The following is a 17,963-nucleotide window of genomic DNA, read 5'->3' as shown; positions in this document are numbered from 1 at the left end:
GAATTTTGTTTCATATGCCATTACTGTTTTACAATTCATTCGAATTTTCGCTTTGTTATACTATTTTTTTTTTTTTCACAATAATTCATACATACAATCGTTTACTTGCTGTCAAAATTATATCTCATAAGTGTTTTATTCAGAAAGAAAGTTACAAATTGTTTCAATAAACTCTTCATTTTTTTATAATTAAATACCTTGTTCAGTTTAAGTTATTTTGGCTTCGAATTTAATTTTTCATTCTGTTTGATGCTTTCGTTACAATTAAGTCAATTTTTCGTCTATAATGGACTTTTTGAATTTTGTCCTCAACTCCACCTCTGCATTTTTTGGCTATTCATTTTGTCTTATTTTTACCATTTATTTCGCATGTTTGTTCATTTCGCTTTACTGTAACATACTTCCATTAATACTTTTTTTTTATGTATTTAATATAACGCATTATTTGGAAAACTTTTCACGAATATTGTTTCTTATGCCATTACTGTTTTACAATTCATTCGAATTTTCGCTTTGTTATACCATTTTTTTTTCACAATAATTCATACATACAATCGTTTACTTGCTGTCAAAATTTTATCCCATAAGTGTTTTATTTAGAAAGAAAATTACAAGTTGTTTCAATAAACTCTTCGTTTTTCGTAATTAAATACCTCGTTCAGTGGTAGTTATTTTTGTTTTGAAATTTTTTATTTTGTTTTGCGTTTTCGGTACAATCACGTCAATTTTTCGTATATAATGTACATTTTTAAATTTTGTTCTCAACTTCATCTCTACACTTTTTGGCTATGCATTTTGTCTTATTTTACCATTTATTTCGCACGTTTTTTCATTTCGCTTTACTGTAACATACTTCCGTTAATAGTTCTTTTTTGTGTATTTAATACAACGCATTTTATGGAAAACTTTTCACGAATGTTGTTTTTCATGCCATTGGTGTTTTGCAATTCATTCGAATTTCCGCTTTGTCATACTATTTTTTTCCACAATAATTCATACATACAATCGTTTACTTGCTGTCAAAATTTTATCCCATAAGTGTTTTATTTAGAAAGAAAATTACAAGTTGTTTCAATAAACTCTTCATTTTTTTATAATTAAATATCTTGTTCAGTTGAAGTTATTTTGGCTTCGAAATTTTTCATTTTGTTTTATACGTTTTCGGTACAATCAAATCAATTTTTCGTCAATAATGTACATTTTTAAATTTTGTCCTCAACTCCATCTCTACACTTTTTGGCGATTCATTTTGTCTTATTTTTAGCATTTATTTCGCACGTTTTTTCATTTCGCTTTACTGTAACATACTTCCGTTAATAGTTCTTTTTTGTGTATTTAATACAACGCATTTTATGGAAAACTTTTCACGAATGTTGTTTTTTATGCCAATGGTGTTTTGCAATTCATTCGAATTTCCGCTTTGTCATACTATTTTTTTCCACAATAATTCATACATACAATCGTTTACTTGCTGTCAAAATTTTATCCCATAAGTGTTTTATTTAGAAAGAAAATTACAAGTTGTTTCAATAAACTCTTCGTTTTTCGTAATTAAATACCTTGTTCAGTTGTAGTTATTTTTGCTTTGAAATTTTTTATTTTGTTTTGCGTTTTCGGTACAATCACGTCAATTTTTCGTCTATAATGTACATTTTTAAATTTTGTTCTCAACTTCATCTCTACACTTTTTGGCTATGCATTTTGTCTTATTTTACCATTTATTTCGCACGTTTTTTCATTTCACTTTATTGTAAATTACTTCCATTAATACTTCTTTTATGTATTTATAACGACGCATTTTATGGAAAATTTTTCACGAATACTGTTTCTTATGCCATTATTATTTTACAATTCATTCGCATTTCCGCTTTGTCATACTATTTTTTTACACAATAATACATACATAGAATCGTTTACTTGTTGTCAAAATTTTATCTCATAAGTGTTTTATTTAAAAGAAAATTAGAAATTGTTTCAATTAACTTTTTGTTTTTCATAATTAAATACCTTGTTCAGTTGAAGTTATTTTGGCTTCGAATTTTATTTTTTATTTCGTTTTGCGTTTTCGGTACAGTCAAGTCAATTTTTCGTCAATAATGTACATTTTTAAATTTTGTCCTCAATTCCACCTCTACACTTTCTGGCTATTCATTTTGTCTTATTTTACCGTTTGTTTCGCATGTTTTTTCATTTCGCTTTACAGTAACATACTTTTTCTGTATTTAATACAACATATTTTATGGAAAACTTTTCACGAATGTTGCTTTTTATGCCATTGTTGTTTTACAATTCGTTCGAATTTCCGCTTTGTCATATCATTTTTTACACAATAATTCATACCTACAATCGTTTACTTGTTCTCAAAATTTTATTTCATAAGTGTTTCATTTAGAAAGAAAAAAATTAAATACAAATTGTTTCAATAAGCTCTTCGTGTTTCATAATTAAATACCTTGTTCTGTTGAAATTATTTTGGCTTTGAAATTTTTCATTTCGTTTTACATTTTCGGTACAATCAAGTCAATTCTTCGCTTATAATGTACTTTTTTAAATTTTGTCGTCAACTCCACCTCTACACTTTTTGGCTATGCATTTTGTCTTATTTTACCATTTATTTTGCACTTTTTTTCATTTTGCGTTATTGTAAATTACTTCCATTAATACTTCTTTTGTATATTTATAACGACGCATTTTTGGAAAACTTTTCACGAATATTGTTTCTAATGCCATTATTGTTTTACAATTCATTCGAATTTCCGCTTTGTCATAGTATTTTTTTTTTTCACAATAATTCATACATACAATCGTTTACTTGCTGTCAAAATTTTATTTCATAGGTGTTTTATTTAGAAAGAAAATTACAAATTGTTTCAATAAAATCTTCGTTTTTAATAATTAAATACCTTTCAGTTGAAGTTATTTTGGCTTCGAATTTCATTTTTCATTGTGTTTTACGTTTACAGTACAATCAAGTCAATTTTTCGGCTATAATGTACATTTTTAAATTTTGTCGTCAACTCCACTTCTACACTTTTTGGCTATGCATTTTGTCTTATTTTACCATTTATTTTGCACTTTTTTTCAGTTCGCATTATTGTAAATTACTTCCATTAATTCTTTTTATGTATTTATAACGACGCATTTTTGGAAAACTTTTCACGAATATTGTTTCTAATGCCATTATTGTTTTTCAATTCATTCGAATCTCCGCTTTGTCATAGTTTTTTTTTTTCACAATAATTCATACATACAATCGTTTACTTGCTGTCAAAATTTTATTTCATAGGTGTTTTATTTAGAAAGAGAATTACAAATTGTTTCAATAAAATCTTCGTTTTTAATAATTAAATACCTTGTTCAATTGAAGTTATTTTGGCTTCGAATTTCATTTTTCATTATGTTTTACGTTTACAGTACAGTCAAGTCAATTTTTCGGCTATAATGTACATTTTTAAATTTTGTCGTCAACTCCACCTCTACACTTTTTGGCTATTCATTTTGTCTTATTTTTCATTTATTTCGCACGTTTTTTCATTTCGCTTTATTGTAACATACTTCCATTAATACTTCCTTTTTATGTATTTAATATAACGCATTTTTGGAAAACTTTTCACGAATATTGTTTCTAATGCCATTATTGTTTTACAATTCATTCGAATTTCCGCTTTGTCATACTTTTTTTTAAGCAATACTTGTTGTCAAAATTTTATTTCATAAGTGTTTTATTTAGAAAGAAAATTGCAAACTGTTTCAATATACTTTTCGTTTTTCATAATTAAATACCTTGTTCAGTTCAAGTTATTTTGGCTTCAAAGTTTTTCATTTTGTTTTAGGTTTTCGGTACAATCAAGTCAATTTTTCATCTATAATGTACATTTTTAAATTTTGTCCTCAACTCCACCTCTAGACTTTTTGGCTATTCATTTTATCATATTTTACCATTTATTTCGCACGTTTTTTCATGTCCCTTTACTGTAACATATTTCTATTAATTCTTTTTTATGTATTTAATACAACGCATTTTATGGAAAACTTTTCACGAATATTGTTTCTTATGCCATTATTGTTTTTACAATTCATTCGAATTTCCGCTTTGTCATATTATTTTTTTTTTACACAATAAATCCTACATACAATCGTTTACTTGCTATCGAAATTTTATCTCATAAGTGTTTTACTTAGAAAGATAATTACAAGTTATTTCAATAAACTTTTCGTTTTTCATAATTAAATACCTTCTTCAGTTGGTTATTTTGGCTTTGAAATTTTTCATTTTGTTTTACGTTTTCAGTACAATCAAGTCGATTTTTCGTCTATATATAATGTACATTTTAAAATTTTGTCCTCAAATCACCTCTACACTTTTTGGCTATTCATTTTGTCTTATTGTTCATTTATTTCGCACGTTTTTTCATTTCGCTTTATTGTAACATACTTTCACTAATACTTCTTTTTTATGTATTTAATATAACGCATTTTTGGAAAACTTTTCACGAATATTGTTTCTAATGCCATTATTGTTTTACAATTCATTCGAATTTCCGCTTTGTCATACTATTTTTTTTACACAATAATTCATACATACAATCATTTACTTGCTGTCAAAATTTTATCTCATAAGTGTTTTACTTAGAAAGAAAATTACAAATTGTTTCAATAAAATCTTCGTTTTTAATAATTAAATACCTTGTTCAGTTGAAGCTATTTCTGTTTTGAAATGTTTTATTTTATTTTACGTTTTCAGTACAATCAAGTAAATTTTTCGTCTATAATATACATTTTTAAATTTTGTCCTCTACTCCACCTCTACACTTTTTGGCTATTCATTTTGTTTTATTTTTCATTTATTTCGCACGTTTTTTCATTTCGCTTTACTATAACAGACTTCCATTAATAGGTACTTCTTTTTTATGTATTTAACACAACGCATTTTATAGAAAACTTTTCACGAATATTGTTTTTTATACCATTGTTGTTTCACAATTCAATCGAATTTCCGCTTTGTCAAAATATTTTTTCACACAATAATTCAAACATATAATTGTTTACTTGTTGTCAAAATTTTATCTCATAAATGTTTTATTTAGAAAGAAAATTACAAATTGTTTCAATAAACTCTTCGTTTTTCATAATTAAATATTTTCAATTTTTGGCCTACAATGTACATTTTTAAATTCTGTCCGCAACGCAGTTCAACACAAATTCAATAAAATTTATTTAAAAAATTATCCTATATTCTATGTTCTCGTCTCTTTATTTACCGCTCTATGTTACACTTTACACCTATAATGTTGTTATAGCAAATTTATATCAAAATCAGTCAAAAAGTAGCGCTTTATATAATAATTTTATTTTTATCATTATCTGTACGTCTTCTATTTACGTTCTTATTTTTTCATACGTCTAACACTTCGCAACATATCTTAAAAGTGATCCGCCATTGTTGGTAGTAGTGAACGCACCAGTATCAATTACATTTAGTTAAAACTTGATGTCAAAGATATAATTATAAAATCAATCAATACACATTCGAAATACAAATAACGTTTTCTGGAAAGTTTAATAAATATGTTTCCTTTCATGTACTCATGTACGTATAAATAAATCATAAAACTCTTTTAGCTTTGTTACTCAACCAAATACTTAAAGCTAGCTCTTATTACTAATGGACGTTTACACCAATATCAGAATCAAAATTCAGTTGACGCATCGATTACAAATTTTCTCGCGTTTTCAAATGCGCAACGTATTTCTACGAACGCCTTAAAATATAACGAACTCTGAAAACCATAATACGCACTTTTCCTCTTACGATGTCTTAAACTCAAATATACTAGTATAATGCGCTCATTTCCAAATCAATTTTTCTTGCAGCAATTACGAAATGCCCCATTCCTTTCCTAATTTTTCGTTCCAAAGAAATAAAAACACCTTAAACTATAAAGCAGACAAGCAAAAAACTGTAACTGTGATATAAGTATATACAAAAAATCTATGTCAAGCCGAAACACAGTATAACATATTTACCCAATACTTTCCTTTGCTAACATACACTGAAAGTTAAACATACATAATCCACCATACGCTGTAAATACTCAGAACAATCGCCAACATTAACCAAACCATTAAATAAAACAACACCTAAGATTCCTCAAAACAATATACCAAAAACGTGAGTATGTTATCAAACTTGAAGCGCCATATTTAAACCTCCATTCCTGATCAACATGTCAACCTTTCTACACAGCACTGACAAGCTTAAATGACCATGCTCTTGCTGAAATGATGACTTAAGTGTGTTAAGCTGTGCTCTAGTACTTATTTTTCGAGGCGGGAACAAGATTTAGTTCACATGAATGTAACAACTCTAAACATTCTATGTTAACTGTTAAATAGATCAATCACTACCTGTATCGTAAATTATTTACACTCAACTCTACAGAAACTCCAACAACGACAAACATCCAACAGATATGTACCTTAAAAAGCAGAGGTAGTTCCACACGAATTCGTACAAAAATTGAAAAAGCAATCGAATTATTAAAGCCCCAGAAATGAGTTAAAAAACTACGGGGAAGCTCGGGGTAACAAGCACGAAGAAGTCGCTTCAACATGCATGGGGTTGTCTGAGAGGGAATTCGATTGAGAATGAGGGGAAAAGCATTCGTTTTTATAAAATAGTGGCAAAATGGAAAAAGTAAAAAAGTGATAAATGACAACAAGACCGTTGTTAAAAGTGTAAAACAGTTATAATAAAGTAGTAAAATGGAATAGGATTATCGTGTCGCTTTGACTAAGCTTTGCGATTTGTATTAGTATTATGGACATTTCGATCAATTTTATTCCGTGCGATAATTCGTTATAGTGCTAGAGGAGATAAAATTTAACACTTAGTAGTAAGTAATATTGATATTTTTCGTGTGCTGAGTACTATCAATAAGGTAGATAAAAAGTGGACAGACAATAGGAAAGTTCGGAAAAGAAGACAATCTTAAGATTGTGAAACAATTATAACTACGTATAAAAGCTACGAAAAGAAGTAGAATAAAAGGTACATCTAGATGTAGATTGCTTAAAAATTGAAAATATGTGGGAGGTGGTTTAGCAATGTGGGAGCTTTATTTTTATGCGGCGACGTGCTACAAGCAGCAATCTCACGACACAATCAGCTATATAAGAGTTCAATTTCTTTATATAGTCTGACACAAATGGATCTTAATACACGTTAACTACAGCAATTTGCCAGAAACCAAACAACAAATGCAACTCTAAAATAAGCGCTAGTACTCAAAATAGCGTTTAATCGTCACACTATAAATGTTTACATACCTGATGTTCTTTGCCAATAAGTGAAAATTACAACACTCACAGTAACTCTAATTATAAACATACAGTGCCTTCAAGTTGGTTTAATATTGCATTAAGTGGGCAAATTAGCAACCAAACGAACTTTTACATCACTAGGATACAACATTCAGAAACGCCAGTGACTACAATGTTCACAATTATGCAGTGCTCACAAGTACTGTTTGACTTAATCGTCATTTTTTCAAAAATCATTAAAATTTAAAATAAGCACACATATTTCTAGAAACAGTATTTAGAAATATATACATTTGTACACTTTGTGTTGTTACCCACTTCACGACATGGAAAAAAGTCAATTTTGAATTTACGAGAACAAAACATAGTGTATCATGTATTTCAAGCCATTTCGTGAAAAGCACAGTTTCAGGCATTAAACAACTACAACTAACTTATTAGATTTCTTATGTTACGATAGTCCAATATCTTGGCAATGCAACCACAATTCTTACACAATGAAGCCGTTCTTAATCATGAAAAAAAATACATTACTTAATTTTTGGCCTGTAGTTTTCATTGAACGTCCCACGACAAGCATAAATTTTAAATCTTTGATACACAGTAGGAACATAACACAACCACAAATTAATACATTGAGTACTTACGTCTAGGACTAATATTCACACCTTGACTAAATTGAAACTAATGACTTAGGAAGCACATTAGTGGATGAAACGAGCATGTTGCTTCAGTCTGTTAATTTTAGTACGGAAATCCGTTAAAACAGGCATTTAAAATAAGTACGCACTGTAAATCACGACCCTTGTTAATTCTGAAGTATATAGATGTTAAAGACAGAAGTTAACAAAAAATTAAAATAAACCGCTATCAACTACAAGTTAGCGCAGAATTATATGTACATCAACTAATTCAGTAGTATTAAATGTCAACATTTCGTGTTTAATACTATCTGAGCTACTTTCATGTAAGGAATTAAAGAACACGTATGTTTGTTGTGACATCACATTTATAAAATTTAATAGTAAGGAGTATATTAAGTTTATGTATACTTGAAAGTCACATTTTAGTTATCATAATTGCTAGATTATAAGAATAGTAATAGAGTAGATGAAACATTTTTTCCTAAAAGTCAGATAAATTGAAATAACTGTTTTACTAAAACACGTAGAATAGAAGTTCTTAAAGTTAAAAAAAAATAAGTAAATGACAAGCTCGACTATAAAATAATCAGAAAAGTATTCTACAAAGTTTTATATACTTAGAAGCATTATTGCATCATGAAACTTCATCAAAGACCCTATTAAACGTAGTTTACAATTAATACACATTTATTGTATTACTTAATATTAGTTGACCATTTTTATATCGCAGAGGTCATTTTAATTTTACAAATCTATATCATACGACACAAATTCAAATGTGTTTTAAACACGAGAATATTCCTACTTGTTGACTTTTATAATTTTTGCTAAGCTAGTCACTAATTAAGACTGCCTATAACTAAAATTTGACTACTGCTTACTTAGCACGCTGTTTATGGACAATTGAAAGTAGTTAGAATCAAAACAAGTTTAACTGCAAATTTGTAAGACTGTAATATCAATTTCCCATGAAGTTAGAAGTGTTAAAATCGACGTATCTATGTTTAACTTATTAGTTATTACAAAGTACAGGAATCATACATAGTTGTATTATATATGTATGTACACAATGAAATTTAAGTATCCACTAATTACGTATTACTAATTCTACTGCTATATGCCAGATGCCGTGACGTTGTGATCTCAAGAACTGGAGATATTAAAAATCCTGAAGAAATATAACCACAAAGAAAGTCTCATATTTTACAAATTTACGATTACAATAAACTTACTTTAATATTTTCAATTACATACATCGTACAGTATAACATATATTCATTTCAAAGAACGTAAAACACTAGTGTTATATATTACACTTGGAGTATTTTATAAGAAGGTTTACTTAAATATACTACTACTCACGAAAATGCCTACGTTGGGAATTTCATTTCTAATTAGTAATTACTTAACGAGTTAACCCTAAACACTTTTATTCGTTTTATTTTCCTTCTTCAAAAAATCAAGTTTTTCGTCGACAAGTTTCATCGAATAAGGTCAAGTCATAATGGGCCAGGTCGGGCTAAGTTAGGTCAGGTCAGGTCAGGTCATTATTATAATTTTTCTAATTTTCATACCACGTAATTTTTTCAACTTTTTTTTTATTTGACTTTTTCATTGTTTCATTAATATTTTTTTGGTGACCCTGAGCACCAACATAAAAATTGTTGTCTAACTGTATATGTAAAAATTGTACACCATTGTATATTATATACACCTGTGTTATTGCGAACAAATGAAAAATTTCGAACTTGTTTATACATGTTGATTAAAATTTACACTGCCTAAAATATGTTTTATTTTTGTTTCATAGATTTTTTCAACAACAATTTAGTTGAACGAAGCCCTATGATTTTTTGTGTTTGTACACGTACATCAAATACTCTGATGGGTCAAACTGTTACAAGTAATAAGTAACGCATCTAATTTCTAAGTAATTTTTCCTAAATTAGTTACTTTGAAATTTATAATTTTTGCAAACCGTGGTTTTCTTTCGTCGCTAATTTCATGTCACGTTGGATCGTTTCAATTCGTACCCACAACTTTCTCGATAATTTTTTTAAGTTTAAAAAATATAGACGCAGTATTAAATTAATTAAATGACTTATTTGTTAATGTTACTTGCTATTAATACACCGACAACAACTTATTCAAGAATTTTTCAGACAAACTTTAATTCGGCTTAGATTCTAAGTTTTTGGTAAAGAAGAAGTTAACACTAACAACTATATAAATTGTTATAAATACAACAAAAATATCTCTTTGTGCGAATTAATGTGCGCATTTTGGTTAATTATTTTTTTCAGATCCTCCAATCTGAGTGAAACTTAACTAGCACAATCTCGGTTTAAACACATGACGAACATCCACTCAAACAAAAAATTTGGCTATAATTTCGACTCCACCCTCGTTACGTACTTAAGTACGATTAAGTCGTCAGAAATATATATACACAACACTATTCTAACATAGTCAAGAATTTATTTTTACCCATATTCAGACTTTGTCATTTTTATATACCTTAATACAGTTATGACTACGTATACTACAAGATTATAATTTTGTAACGTATTTAGCCCATTTAAGGCATTCATTTATTACTAACACAGAGACATCGACTCATTATTTACACCACAACGATAACAAAAGCATAAGACTTCAGTTACACGGCGATCACGCTCCCAATAATTTTAAACTGATGATCAACATAAACATGAAACAGTCATTTGTGCGATATTAGTGTGCGCATTGTAATCCAATTTTATAATTTTTTTCAACTCGTGAAGAGTATGACTAGAAATTGTTCATTTGTTGGGTAGAACCAATTTATATTGTACGGTGTATGTAATGTTGCATAGCAACGTATGTACACTAAGATTACTTGTATACTGAAATTCGCTTGTTTTAATATGTAATTCCAAGACTTCTAAGTTGTCAAACACATCAATGTAATAGTTAGTTACGTTTAACACTCAAATAATTTACGGTTGTATTTAATATGTGCGTTTGTAACAAAGCGTGTTGGATGATTTCTTCTCATTCACTAAACTAAAGCCATGATCTACACCAAATCTATATATTTTTTAAAACCTAATTGTGCGTATTTGTGTTTTAAGCGCTTTTGTAAAAAAAAAATCAGTCTATTTCCACGTGGAAAAAACAAGATTATCCAACTGTCATATAATCATGATAAAAATTATTAGTCTTCATTTTCCCTTGTATTATGTCTATATTACGAGGATACAGTTATACCTTCATATAATTATCGAGTATAGATTTTCATTTTATAAGATCATACTAATTTTTCTAGTTACTCCTAAACATACAGTATTTCATAAGTGTGTGATTGTAGACGTTTACTAAATCGTATAGCGAGCGCACTCTACAAGTCAACTGGTGAACCAGATTGTGAGAACCCATTGTAGTTTTACATATGTACAGACATCTACTTAGCGAATGTTCGATTATTTATCAAACTTACAAACTACAGTTGCTAAAATTATAATACGTACACTAGTAGTTTTTTGGCGCTATAACGAATAAACAAAACTTGTAATAAAACAATATAAATAAAAAGTATAAGTTCAATTTAGACCGTTTCAACTCTCAAAACACTGCGCACTTATTTTAAATGTCGCCTAACAACTTCATTTTAAAACCTCCTAATAACTACTTGACGTAAATTGTAACCCTTTAACACACAACTATTTTCAGATTTTTGTGATGTTATTTGACTTATGATCTTTGAATTGCTTCGAAGCTACAAAAAAACGTATCTCAGCTTTGACACAATTGTGAGCAATGTATGACAAAACATAATTTTGCGTCCAAAATTGGTTCATTTTTAATTTTCACAACCGCCGACTTTCTGTCTTGACATTAAAAACAACTCGGAATATATTTCTTTGTGTTACGACAGAGTATATTTGACAATTTATGTTTGGATTTAGTAGATTTAGGTGTATATAAACCCCACACAAATTTGTGATGATACACACAACACACATTAAACCTATGGCCGTACATAGATAAGATATTGCTTATAATCTCAGAATTCTTTGAGAATACTTTTTAACCGATGTCTTATTTTGACTACAAATTCGTTCTAGTTACTAATTTTATAAAATCAACTGTCCCTACACACAAAAGAAAATTATCATTTTATATAAAAAAATGTGCACTTATTTTAAACATCCAGAATTACCAATGTATTTCAGATATTCCAATAATTGTCTGGAGAACGCATTTGATAAAATTTGAAAAAAGATTCACTTCATAACTTCACATCTTAAATATAAACACGCATTTAAAGAAAAGCAATTTTTAAAACATTTACAAACCCACTCGAAAATTTTTACAAATCAGAATAAATATGGATTATACGTTCGAATATATCAGTAGTAGTATTTTATGAATAGTTTAATTTCTCTTGATATCTCTCGCCATACTTTACATTTTCAAAAACTGTCACATATGCAACCAAAGTGAATGAATTCCTTTTCAAGTCATAAAAACGCAGTGGTTTAAATTTCCGTAATTTTCCGTAGATAGTTTTTTACAAACAAAACTTTTTTACCGCTATGAATAATAATTCATTTTGATAGATTTTCAATATTATTAATACTTCTTAAGCCAATTGGATACACGTAAAAATATTTCAAGCTCAACTTCCCATTCGCTAAAAATTTATTTGTACTTTTGAATTTATATTTCATTTTTTGCGCTTTATAGTTTCATTCTTTTAATAGTCATACCCAAAAATTTTAAATTCCAGTTTTTTTTGCAAAATTAAAATTATCAGTTTCACAGCTAGAAAAAATTGTCGACTCTGTATCTCTCCACTAGTCAAAAAATTAACTTTTAAGTCGAAATTTTTCTTATTACGAACATAGAATCGGTCCCTGCACCTCGAGTTCCAATACATCGCAGTTATTACGAATTTATATTTTATACAGTTAACATCAAACACTATTTTTTCTAAATATGTACAACTTTCTTGTTCCTCATGTAAACTCCATGGATAGTTTCCATCGTAAAATGTTCAGCCGCATTAGTATGAGCATAAATTAATAAAATTATAAAAAAAAAGCCTACCCTAGTATAGTGTACACTAATTAATTAATTGTGATATTGTTAGCTAGTCAAACATCAAAATAACGTTTTTGTTCAATCAGTAGATTAATTCTTGTTTATAGTAATTAAAAATTAGCCTGATAGCTATACAATTAAGATTTTATAAAAATTCCACTTAAAAAATATGTACAATCATTTACAGTCATCAACATTGTACATTCAAATTTATTCTACGTACTTCTTTAACTTTAAGTTAGGCCTTTGGATATAAAGGATACGAAATCTTAACCTAATGCTATAAACATTCATGGCACAAAATAATTATAACAATTTTATTCGTGGCATCACGCGGTACTGACTTGACTCAACCAAAAGTCAGTTTCATTCAATTATATTTACAAGCTTTTAAAGCTGTTTCGTCCTATTAAAATCTCCATAATAAGTTGTCATTATTTACAATTACTGTCATTCCACACTAACATAAAACCTTGTCATATTTTTTTACACTTGTCCAAATTCATCGTATAGTCATCCAAACATAAAACTGTGTTTATTCAAGAAATCGCAAAACCATGAAACCTCTGATAACATTCATTTTTTTAATTCATTAAAATAGAAAACTCAGTTCTAGGCGTATTAGATCCATTTGACTCGCCAGACTATTAAAGAAAATTGTTAAATTCGGAACCTGAACCTGAGTGTTATTTCCAAAGTATACTTGTATTTTTTATAGTCAACATTTGTTGTATTTAAGTCAATCGATATTATTTCTGTGTACACATTATTTTGTTCACAAAATTTGTACTATTGTTTATTTGTTGTCCCTTTACTATAAATATCTAACTAGATTCAAAGTTGGACGTCTAGGCAATACTTAATTTATGTTTTTTATTTGGTGAATGCCAGACCCATTATTAAATTATTGTAAAAGTTTGCATTTGTGGTTTTCCAGAAAAATAATTCGGTTTTTCGTACGCTCAACGCATATTTTATGAGAATTTTGGATAACACACGCAACATAAAAATACAGCGGAAATATTCAAACATCCAAAGATATTTTTCATGCCCAAAAATATACCTCAAATAAATATTAAAAGGTTCGTGCTAGCATTTTGATTTTGGTCACATTGTAAAAACTCATTTATCATATCATAATTTATTGTTGCTGTGGAGACGTATTTAAAATTGTACTTCATTTATATTTAAGTTAATTTATTTCAGAAATTTGATGTCAATTTTCATTTCCCACTCAACCGTTTCTGCGTATATTTCATAATGAACTCATTATTTGCGAAGTCAAAATAAAATTGATCGAAATGTTGGTAAAATTTTGTTTACCTTTTCATCACTGACTGATTTCTTTAAAATTCCTGAGTTATTTTAACGCTCGTTATCTCGCTTTCAAAAACAAACGATAATTTATAGATCGCCCTTGTTTGGAGGTCTAATTTTTGTAACTTCATTGATCAAATTCAGTTCCCCTTGAGATTGTATAATCAAAGCACTGTTAGTATATTAACGCTATTGAAATTCTTTAGTCTATTTAGATATGTATAGTACACATTTGATATGAATAATGCGCTTCGCACTAGCCTTCATTTAAAATGCCGCATAAGTAATTGACAAGACATTACGCATATATTCCTTATAATACCTTAATTTAATGCGCTCTTGTATATGTATAAAGTCGCTTAAAGATTGAGAAACCAGGGGTTATGTTCATATTGTCTGAATAAAATATCACAATTCAACAGCCACGCTGTACGTTATTCAAGTTGCGCAAATATATATCAAGGGGATATATAAGTTCAAGTTTATAATCGCCAGATTTTTACGCAATACCTTCGCAAAGGTACAAAATTTCAATGTCGCATACGCCAAATTCGTTTAGTATTATGCGCTTTTAATTGTTTTGGGGTTCAAACGCAATTCGTCGCTAATAAACGCATTAAAGTGCTTTCCAATATTGTGCAACAATATGCAAGAGTGCAAAGCCATTACCGTGTCGTTTCCCATAATTTTTTGCTTATCATTAGTGCTAAAAAACGAGGAAATCATAAAAAACGAACAATAACACCACTCTTAAAACATGCAACAGAAACATTTTTAGAAATAAAAACCATCCAATAATACATAATGAGAATTTGTTCACCCTTTGTGGGGGTATGTAGGGGGCGCAAATTATGTTTTCCGCATTTTCGTTTGAATTTTTGCATGCATGCTTTTGTTTATTCAGCGCCGCAAAGTCTTAAAACTATGTTAATGCTATCCTATGTAAAACATAAATAATAAGCTTGATTAAGGTATAATCTAAAATCGAGTACTTACTTTTTAAAAGTATGGCCCCCTTTTTACAGATGATTGATGAAAGTAAGGGACTTCGAAATTTTATTCGTTTGTCCCGTTTAAGTCCAATTCAACAATGCATTGTTTACTTTTGTTGTTTTTATCGTTTCTAAGGCAAGGAAATTGGTACAGATTCATTGACTTAACTAATTAGTTGTAAAAATTAATTATGCTTTATTCAAAAATCAGTTGGGTTTCGTTATACAAACGCCATCAGGTTTGACTTTTCACCTAAACATGTTATTTATGTATTAAAAAAAACACTAATAGTGTATAGAGAATGGTAAGAAGAGATGTTAGTAATAATAATAACAAGAATATGGTTGTAACACGTCACTAATTTCAAAACTCAAAGTCCAGAATTCATTTAGTCACGAATATTAGCTCGTTTGGGGCTCTATCTCTATTCTCTAACCAAGGGATGAATCCTGTCCGAGTAAAATAAACCCGCCTTCCATTTACTTCAACCGTTGCTGACAACTTATCTAGAAAAATCTATTAAAAAAAATTGTGCGGCCTCCATGACCTTAGGCCTTTGCCGAAATTGCTACCTTTCTCAACCTTTACTACATTACGACGATATTAGCCCTCTCTCTCGCTATTTGCGCTATCGATCACGTGACTATTGATTAGCATGATGGCGACCGCGCCCTAGGCGCCATATTGGATTACGATCTCTGAAATTAACCAACAAATTTCATACGGAAAAAATCGGGGGCACTGCGACTTGCTAATTTTGTGTTTCAGGGGATTACGCCCGTAAGTTGGCCAGACTTAGTGGAGCAATCGCAGAAACAAAATTAGTGCAAGCGGAAGTATAGAATTAGAAAAACGCTAGATACGAATTTTGAGAGTTAGGGGATACAAATCCTGTGACGTGTCCTCTTCGTCCGGCGCCATCTTGCTGGGAATGGGCGGCTTCTGGGCTTCTCACTAACACTAATCGTACGTACGATCACACTTCAACTGCGTCCCGATTTGGGCAATGGCGACTTTTATACCGTCTGCTCCCCCCATGGAACATTCTAGAAAATGACGCTGCGCAGTTCGCTCCCACCAAGTATTGATTTTAGACCGGGGAAAAGCGTCATTTTTGCATTGTCCGTCGCATCGGATTTCTCTCTCTATCTCGTTACAAACTAGTCATGTTTCGAGTGACGTGAAGAAGGAACCAAGCGACCGAAAGTTGCTGCGTAGATTCTGGAATATTCCATCGATTCCACTTACTGGAAAATATTAATCTACTCATTGTACTCTATTTATTTTACTTCGGATGTTTATCAAACTGAAAAACACACTTTTTGACTTTTTCGGTCCCACACGTTTCTAAAACGGTCCAGATTTCTTGACAGCGTAGAAATTAACGGATATTTCAATATGTTGCGCCACTTACAAATAAACATTTCGTGAGTCATCAGTGGGACATTTTTTTGGCGTTTTACATTATAAGGTGTTGATTTAATGTGATTTAGTAGAATGATCTCATTGTCCTGATTATGGGTGATTTAATTTGGCTCCATTTAATCTACATTCGGTTTTAATTTCTCCCATGAGGCCATTACAATCACACGACACTAATAAAGAATTCCACGCTGGAAATTTCTGTTATCATCGCGGCTGCGATAAGCACGGTGATGACGTCATATCTCATTAGGACTGTTTGCCATAAAAATAATGATGGTCGTTTCGAAACAATAACTGTCAATATTTATCTATCGTTTTGAAACGGTGGTTTTGATATCTGGAATTTTGCTCGTGGATATTTAGCAACAAGGCGATAACAAAGTATTGTTGAATTCTTATCACACAAAATGTTTGTTGCTGTTTTTTTTCTATGTAGATTGATATTTTCTCGTTTGAACTTGAATGTTATTTAAAACTGGACTAGATTCTAGATTAGAGCGACAAAATGTTTTTGTTCTTGGAAAGATATTTTTAATCGTAAGTATGGAGCAAACTTGATGCACATATTGTGTGATAAAAATGTAATCTCAAGCGTTCACACGTTGCTGGTGACATTTCACGCTATTTTTAAAGAGCGTTGTAAAAATATCCAATTACATATTCTCTTCATATCGTACAGATTTTTTTTTATTGAGTCAATTTATTCTAACAAATGTGGAAATTTAAGCGTGTTTACAAGGCAGAATTGTCCTTGTCTCTGAAGCATAACAAATACTGCAGCAATTTTCAATAAAGATTTGTTTAATAATTTCTAGAGATGACCTCACCGTCTTTTGCATTGGAATATAAATACATTATTTTCGATAATATGCACATCATAACATTTGTGCTCAAGTAAAATAAATAATAACAATATGTTTGTTTGTTTGATATGATAAGTGTTTAGATATAATTGTTCATTAATTTTGAGATACCACTTCAAAATTTGATTGTTAACAAATATCAGCGTCAAAAATGCAGACAAAATGAAATTTTCAAGTTTTTAAGTATGGGTAGGTACTTTCGTGTCAAAACAGATTTATCGTCAAATTCATTTTAATCTTGTCTTAATCAAGATAAATCTAATTGTTGTTTCCACTTATTGTTGGCGTGAGTCTATTATATTAAAATGATTTT

The 17,963-nt window shown here is 29.5% G+C and overlaps 1 long non-coding RNA gene across 1 annotated transcript in view; it reads right to left on the bottom strand.

The window, feature by feature from the left end:
- The window catches only part of LOC135124389 (uncharacterized), a 31,871-nt gene extending 15,269 nt beyond the window's left edge, over positions 1 to 16,602 (bottom strand). Inside the window, exons 1-2 of the long non-coding RNA XR_010279781.1 lie at positions 4,556 to 16,602; positions 80 to 3,674 (exon numbers count right to left, since the gene is read on the bottom strand). This is a non-coding gene — a long non-coding RNA (uncharacterized LOC135124389). The remainder of the gene's footprint in view (positions 1 to 79; positions 3,675 to 4,555) is intronic.
- Between the last annotated feature and the right edge of the window lie 1,361 nt (positions 16,603 to 17,963).

This window comes from Zophobas morio, unplaced genomic scaffold (assembly GCF_036711695.1).
Source record: "Zophobas morio isolate AGI-343-1 ecotype UQ-CSIRO unplaced genomic scaffold, CSIRO_AGI_Zmor_V1 ptg000007l, whole genome shotgun sequence".
Taxonomy (NCBI): Eukaryota; Metazoa; Arthropoda; class Insecta; order Coleoptera; family Tenebrionidae; genus Zophobas; species Zophobas morio.
Note: the sequence above shows the minus strand (reverse complement) of the source record. Positions and strands in the feature narration are given on the sequence as shown.